Consider the following 7,544-nt stretch of genomic DNA (forward strand, 5'->3'; position numbering starts at 1 on the left):
ACCGACGTCGTACTTACTATCGAGCGCCATAATGTTGTTACGAAAAAAGTTGTCTGTTGTTTCCTTAATAACCCATGGATGGCACATCACTTTTTTCAATGAGGGTCTTCTTTCAACATCTTTCTCCAACATGGCACTAAGTAGCCAGTGAAGATCTAGATAGTAGTTAATAAAATAAGATAATATATATGTAATAGTAATAAATAGTTTATTAAAAAAAATATGATTTAAAAAATTCTAGAACATATATTTCATACAGCTATAAGCTTTAATCATGCTTTAAAGCTAAATTATTTAATTCATAATGCTAAATGTTTTTCATAATTGTATTTTTCTAAAAATCATTTAAAAGCCCTTCAAGTGGGCTCTGTAGTAGGTGTTCAAGTTGGAACTATCACATTTTTTTATATATATAGTATAATATATATGTTTAACATAGTATAAAGCATTTATAAACTTATAAACTTATGAAAACGTTTAACTTTTTGAGTAATCTTGTATGAAAAACTTACACATTTTGAGTGTAATTTGACAATTATAAGAAAACTCAATTTAATTTCATAACTTTTAGTTTAAAGACTATTTAATCTGGTGTTTGTTTCATTTTTTAAAGAACCCAATAATAAAACTCTAAATGTTAAGCATAAAAAAAACGATAATTTCGAATGAAGTTTCATAAAAAAAAAGCATTGACGTGGCAAAATAATTTTTTAATTTACTTTTTTAATTTGGTTTACTTATATTAACTAAATACCTTTAGAGATACGCCTTTCAACTGTGAAATGCTTGTTCCAAATCTCTTTTTTGTTTGAAAAGCAGTTAACTCCGAAAACAATTTTGTACAAAAGAATACCGAGGGTCCAGACGGTGCTCTCATCAGGGTAAAATAGACCTTGTTCGAACACTTCGGGAGGGAATACTGTTTCCGTACCTTTAATAAAATATTTATACATTAAAAACACGTAGAAATATGAGCAGAACTTAAAAAGTGTTTTTAGTGTAACCAGTAACCACCAATGCTTTTTAGCTGTAAAGAAAAGTTTACATGCAGTGAAACTACATATTTACCTTTTCAAGAAAGCATTAACTCTTTTATTACTTGAACATGCTTATTATCTTTTATAACAATAAACAAGCTTTTATATTTAACATTATAAAGTTAAAATGATAAAAATTTGACAAATCTTAAGTAAGTGTTAATTTAATTTTTTGAAAACATCATCAATAAGAGAAACATTTATTTTGAATTTTGATAATTAAATTTTTTTACATATGATGAAATTACTTTTTGTCTAATACTTATTAGAAGTCTAAAGTAGGCTAGGTTTAATCAATTAATATTGCTATACATATACATTTTCCCATTAACTTATAGACTAAATAAAACGAAAATTAGTAGCAAAAATGATCAATATTTTTTTACAGTTAAAAAGCAAGCACTTTTTCTAACCTATCAAGTCGCGATAAGGTAAATTTAAATCCAAAGAAGCAGAACCAAAATCTATTAATTTCAAGGTACCTGTTTCTAAATCTACCAGCAGGTTTTCCTCCTTGATGTCGCGATGAATCACTCCGTTGTCATGACAAAAACAAACTGCCTCTAGAACCTGAAATATTTGTTATTTGATTCTAAAAACGTTTGTACCTGAGCTTAAAGTTCTCTTTAATTTTTATTACTAAAAAAAAACTACTTTCTGAACTTTTTTAAAATAATTAGTATCTAGATTTTAAACAGTTGTAGCTTTAAGAAAAGTCTTCCGAACAACTTTTATATTAAAACAAAAAACAGGTGCTTAACAACAACTTTAATAGTTTTATAACTTGATTTTAATTACTTGGCGAAAGAACATTCTGGAGGTCTCCTCGTCAATGTACTCATTTAAAGATATGTAATCAAAAAGGTCTTTGCAGTATCTCGGCCTTTCTAAGACAAGGACCCAAGAACCTTTAATTTCGTAATAGTCTAATAGCTTGATCACATTGGTGTTTGTTCCGTTTTTTCTCAGCTTGAGCATCAACAAAACTTCCAAGGGAAGCTTCTTGCTTCCATCAAAGAATAACTTGCGGTTAAGCAACTTTTCTTCTCTCCTGTGTATTTTTAGTTTATATGAAACTGATATTTAAAAAAAAAACTTTTAAGTTTTTTGCAAGTTCTTTAAGTTTTTTTTTCCAAAAAATCATTATTTTTTCTGTTAATATGGAAGTTTATCAAAATGTTTAGAACTTGGCAAAAACCTGTAAACGACCACACCAAATTTAAAGAAAACGGTAACTTAAAACTTAAAAAGTAAGTATGTAACCTAGTTATAATTTAATTTATTTATGTACAAACCAGCAACTATTTTATATCATATTTATGAACTTATTTTTCTAGGATAAAAATCAAAAAAATAATGTAAAATTTTGCAGACGAACTTGATTCAATTTGTTTATGAATAATATTATTCAATCTTACCTTCCGGTGTATGTTTCACTCTTGCTTATAAATTTTATTGCGACTGGAGCACCGTCCCTCAGTCTGTGCCCCTCTCTTACAACTCCGAAGCCTCCCTCCCCTATCTTGTCACCGACGTCGTACTTACTATCGAGCGCCATTATGTTGTTGCGAAATAAGTTGTCTGTTGAAATTATAAAATTAGAACAAAAAAAACAAAATCTTCAAGTATTTAGACTAAAAGCTTTGTTTACGTTAACTTTGTTATCATAATCAAAGATATATTTATTATTATTTATAAATATTAAATTATCCCCTAAATTAATCGGATGAACTTCAAACAATTATTATTAATCTTAACTACATAACCTTATATATTCAAATTCTAGAATTTTAAGAAGTTTACAAAACTGCCTTAACTTAGAAAATTATGTAACTAAATCATAATATTGAAATTAAAGTAAAGTACAACGAAAACTTCTTACATCTAACTTGGAAAAACTTTTTCAATTATACTCTTGAACTAGAAATATTTTAACCAAATAAATTTTAGTTAAACCTTTACCTGACTTATTGTTATTGTTGTGAATTTCTTTGCTCTTCATCATTGCATTGCGACCGTCTTCATTCGGGTAAACAGAATCATTACGGCGGTATTGTACCATGTTTGGAGATTTCAGAGGACACGCATCATTTATTTGCGCCAATTGATGCTGATCAATTACTGAAGTGCCCAGCGATAAATTGTCTTTATCTATTGGCACGTAAGGTATGTCAATGACCTGTTCGGCATGGTATAACTGCGACGGCGTGCTGATATTCATTGTGCTGAAAGCAATATTCAAGGCGTCGGTGTTAAGCGCGGTATTGAAAAAATACCTTCCATCTTGGACGAAGCGGTCAGGCGTTAGGGGGCTGCTTACCGAATCAATGGTGCCATCGCTGACTAAAACAAGATCTTTGATCGGTTTCGAATTCCACTCAGGATTTTTTGGAGCTTCTCGAATGTTTTCCGTCAATAATGATCGGTTAGAGGATAGATAGGGTGTTTTTGCAAAAGTAGGAAGAGAAAGACTTTGAAGATGTTCTATCAAAGCTTGAGTATCTTCAGTGTTTAATGTTTTTTGAATTGGAGGAACATAACCTACAGAAACATCTGACTCACTGACAATGTTCTCAATATCAGTCTGCTGATCGTATTTTTTATCAGTTTCAAAAGATATAGCTTTATTCGAATGCAATAACGGCAACTTGTAGTCCTGTGACATAATGGCTTCTAACTCTTTGTTTAAATCCTGGTTGCTAGTATCTATTTTGTAAAGCTGTTTACCAACTTCTAATCTACCAGCATTAGGAACTGGATTAGCTTGCTGAGAAAAAAGTGATTGCAGAAAGCTACCAATCTGTTTTCGAAATGGTAAAATATTGTTTTCAGATCTCTTCAACTGCATCTCGAGTCCATGCCGAGAACTAATTGCAGATCCCTGAGAAGCCTTTCCGTTTCTACTTTGACTAGAAGCAACTGAATGCTGCTGGTTAGCAACATTTTGTCCAGCTTGTGACGGGTAGTTCCTGAAACGCTGGTCTTGAACACTAGCTGCACTGTCAACGCCACTGATGCTTACTAAGCTGATAGTGCTGGGAGAGCGACGCAAGTGAGTTCTGATTAGCAGTTGAAAATTTATTTATACACACAAATTGCTTTTATAAGTTGTATTTAAAAAAAAACCTTTATGATTTTATTTTTTGGGTTAAAAAAATTTGAATAAGTAAGTTTCAATTATACCAAAAGGTCATTTTTTGACTAATAAAAAATTTAAAATAAAAAGTTTTCTACTATTCTTAATTTTTACTTTAACAATGTCAGTTTTTAGCAATTTTATTATGTTAAGTTCAAACGGAATTAATAAAAATTTCTAATCGAGTAGTTCATAAATAAATTTTAATATTGTTTTTAACGCTTTATGAAATAGTTTTACCTTGATGTTTTGGAAGTATTTTCATTTCTTTCCAGGAACTGCTGAGGTTCGTCTTGTGTCATATTTAGAAATTTACTAAATTTACCTTTACTGCTGCAAAAAAAAAAAAAATTAGAAATACTTTTCATGGCTTAATTTTACTTTAAAACAGTATGTTTCAAATGTTTTAATTGTATATTCCAGTTTTATTTTTTTGTCATTTAAATCTATTACAGGAAGTATATCTGTGAACCTACTACATGTTTGGGTTTTACAAAATAAAACTATTTGATTTTAGTTTAAAAAACTTAGCTTTGTAAAATTTGTTTTTAATCCATACTTCTTCATAAAATAATTAATTTAGTTATTCATAAATTAGAAGAAAAAATGTTAGAAAAACCACAGTAAGGATTCAGTAAACAGTATGATGTACAATTAAAGCTTTAAACGATTTCCATCTTTTTTTAGTTAATTTTTATATATGCGTATCATTAAGATATATTTTACTAAAAAAATCTTTTTTAACGTAGGAAATATTGGTTATATTAGTTTCAACAGGAGCATTTTATCAAATCAGCCTGAATAATTACATCATAATTAATTTTACTAGAACCTTCAAAATGGGTTCGTTTGTAATGTAACGGTGTTTCCCAAAATTTTTGCTGAATCAGCAAAAAAATCTTTAATTTTCTTGAAATTTATACCCTTATCCCTAACCCACCTTGTGAAAAAAAGAATATTTTAATGATCAGAAATCAGCGACACATTTGTAGAAAATTTGGCTAATTTAATTCTTTTTATTTTTTTACTTTGTAACTTTTTTGAGATTCTCCGTCTCTAGTGCACTACATTATGTTGCAAAACATAGCATATTTTAGTAAATTAAATATTAATTTAAATTAAAGTAATTTTTATCATTCTTAGTATCATATGCAAATGAGGTAAAATGACAGTGCAGCAGTACATTAATAATGACTAAATTCGTATCTCTAACCACTTTAACCCAAAAACTTTTAGTTTATACCCATAACCTTATCTAAAAATAAAATCAAATAAAACTTTTAATAAAATTTCATATCAAAAAAAAAAAAAAAAGCTAATCACAAGCGCCTTAGATCTGCAGCTGCCAGATAATAAACAAACTGCTTAAATTAATATTATACTCTAGGCGGTGCTAAAGATATCTAACCAAATACAGTCTACTACAGAATACTTGGAAATGCAATGAAAGAAAACAAAAAAAATGAAAATTATATAAAAAAAAAAAAAAATATAAAAAGATAGAAATTTCTTCTTTTTATAGCAAAAGGTTTACATATTAATTGAGGAAAAAACACATTTAATATGTAAACGAATGTGTAATATGGTTTAAGTTTTATTTATGTATCTTTTTTATTGGATTAATAAATGAAACTGAATATTGTGTTAGGGTTATAAACTATTTTATTACTAACTCAAAACAAATTTCATTAGTGTTATCACAGTAAAATAGTTCTACACAACTTTCTTTTTAAAGTTATTTTTTGAAAGTTAGTTTATTTATTATAGTATAAGTTTATAGTGCTTAGTCAATAACTGATTGTGGATTCACTCTGGTGGCAGTGATGACATGGTTCGATTATTGGAGTAATTTGTTTGTTATATCACTGGTGAACACTTGCTTGCGGATTTGATCTTTATGATTTTCCCACTCTTTTTATTCTTGAGATTTTTCCACACTTTTTATTTTATAGATTTTAGCCTCTGGGTGTTCTCTTGATAATGTAACACTTATTTTTTTTGTAAATAAAAAGTTTTTTTATGGTATAACAACATCAGTCTTACTCTTCCCACAGTAATAAACATTTTTACAAGCTTAAGTTCCATATGAAGTAATTCTATATAGCCCTTTTAATTTAAAGGCATAGGGGGGATCCACCTTGATTTTTACAAGTTGATCTTGTTTTATAGAATTTAATCTGAGCTATCAGACATTTTTAACCGTTTGAAAAAATTCAAAGTATTTTCTAAGACATGAGCGATCAAAGTGGGTAACCTCAATTTGTTCGTAATGGAAGGTGCAAACTAAAAACCCAATAAAAGACCATTTCACTAAAAATCTATCTCCTTCATCATTTTTTAAGCAATGTTCTTCAAATTTTCTCAGAAAGTGTATTATTAAATTTTAAAAAGAATGAATGCAGGATATTTTTTTTGTAAAATTAAAATTTTATTAAAAAAAACCACCTATTTGTTTTGTTTTTTCATCTAAAATTTTTATTTTTTAAATGTTTTTAAAATTCGAACATTTGAAGTCTTTTAAACTATAAAAGGAATGTTTCCTGAAAGTTTGAGGTCTCTAGCTCAAAAAATGAAGGAGAAGAAAGGTTTTTAGTGATTTTTTAAACTTTTGAGGAAATTGACCCATAAGATTTTGACGTCCATACGTTTGTATCGCAAACTTTTTAGAAAAATTACAATATCTTTAAATTAAAATAAGATTTATTAATTCTATAAAAACTGGCTTGTAGTTTGTACTTCAAGCTTTTATATAAGATCCAATGTTTTTTTTAGTAAAAAAAAATGTCGGAACCCCCATGCCCTTAACATCAAACTAACCAAAAATTAAAACTATCTATTTTAACTAAAAAAAAATTCTTTGGTGATTTTTTAAATAGTAAATACTCACAATCTTAAAACCTGAACACTAAAAACCATCAAGTGTGGGGAAATCATGACTCTCATATTCCCTAACAAGTATAAGCCAATGCTGTAACAAAAACAAAATTTATGGATTTCACTTGTTTTTTTTTTAATTTTTAGTAGAAACCATGCAAACACCAGGCTTAGTATTTTTAATAAACTCAGGCTAGTTTGGACTTTTTTATAAACACAGATTTCTTTCAAACTTTTTGAAACTCAGACTAGTTTGGATATTTTCCTAAATCTCATAATGGTTTTTAGACTTAAACCTTTTCCTTTAAACTAAGCTTATATTCAGTCCTTTTTTTATTATTTGGTTTTCTAGATGTTTAAGCTTCATCAGTATCTGATTCAGTTATTGTCATATGTTTTTTTTTTTTTTACAAACTCAGACCATCTTAGTCTAGTTTGGTGTAGCTGTTTTGCCTCAAACAAGTGACAACTCTGTAGAATGAAGTTTTCTTATATAG

Source organism: Thalia democratica, chromosome 2, assembly GCF_965202585.1.
Source record: "Thalia democratica chromosome 2, ktThaDemo2.hap1.1, whole genome shotgun sequence".
In the NCBI taxonomy this organism is placed as follows: domain Eukaryota; kingdom Metazoa; phylum Chordata; class Thaliacea; order Salpida; family Salpidae; genus Thalia; species Thalia democratica.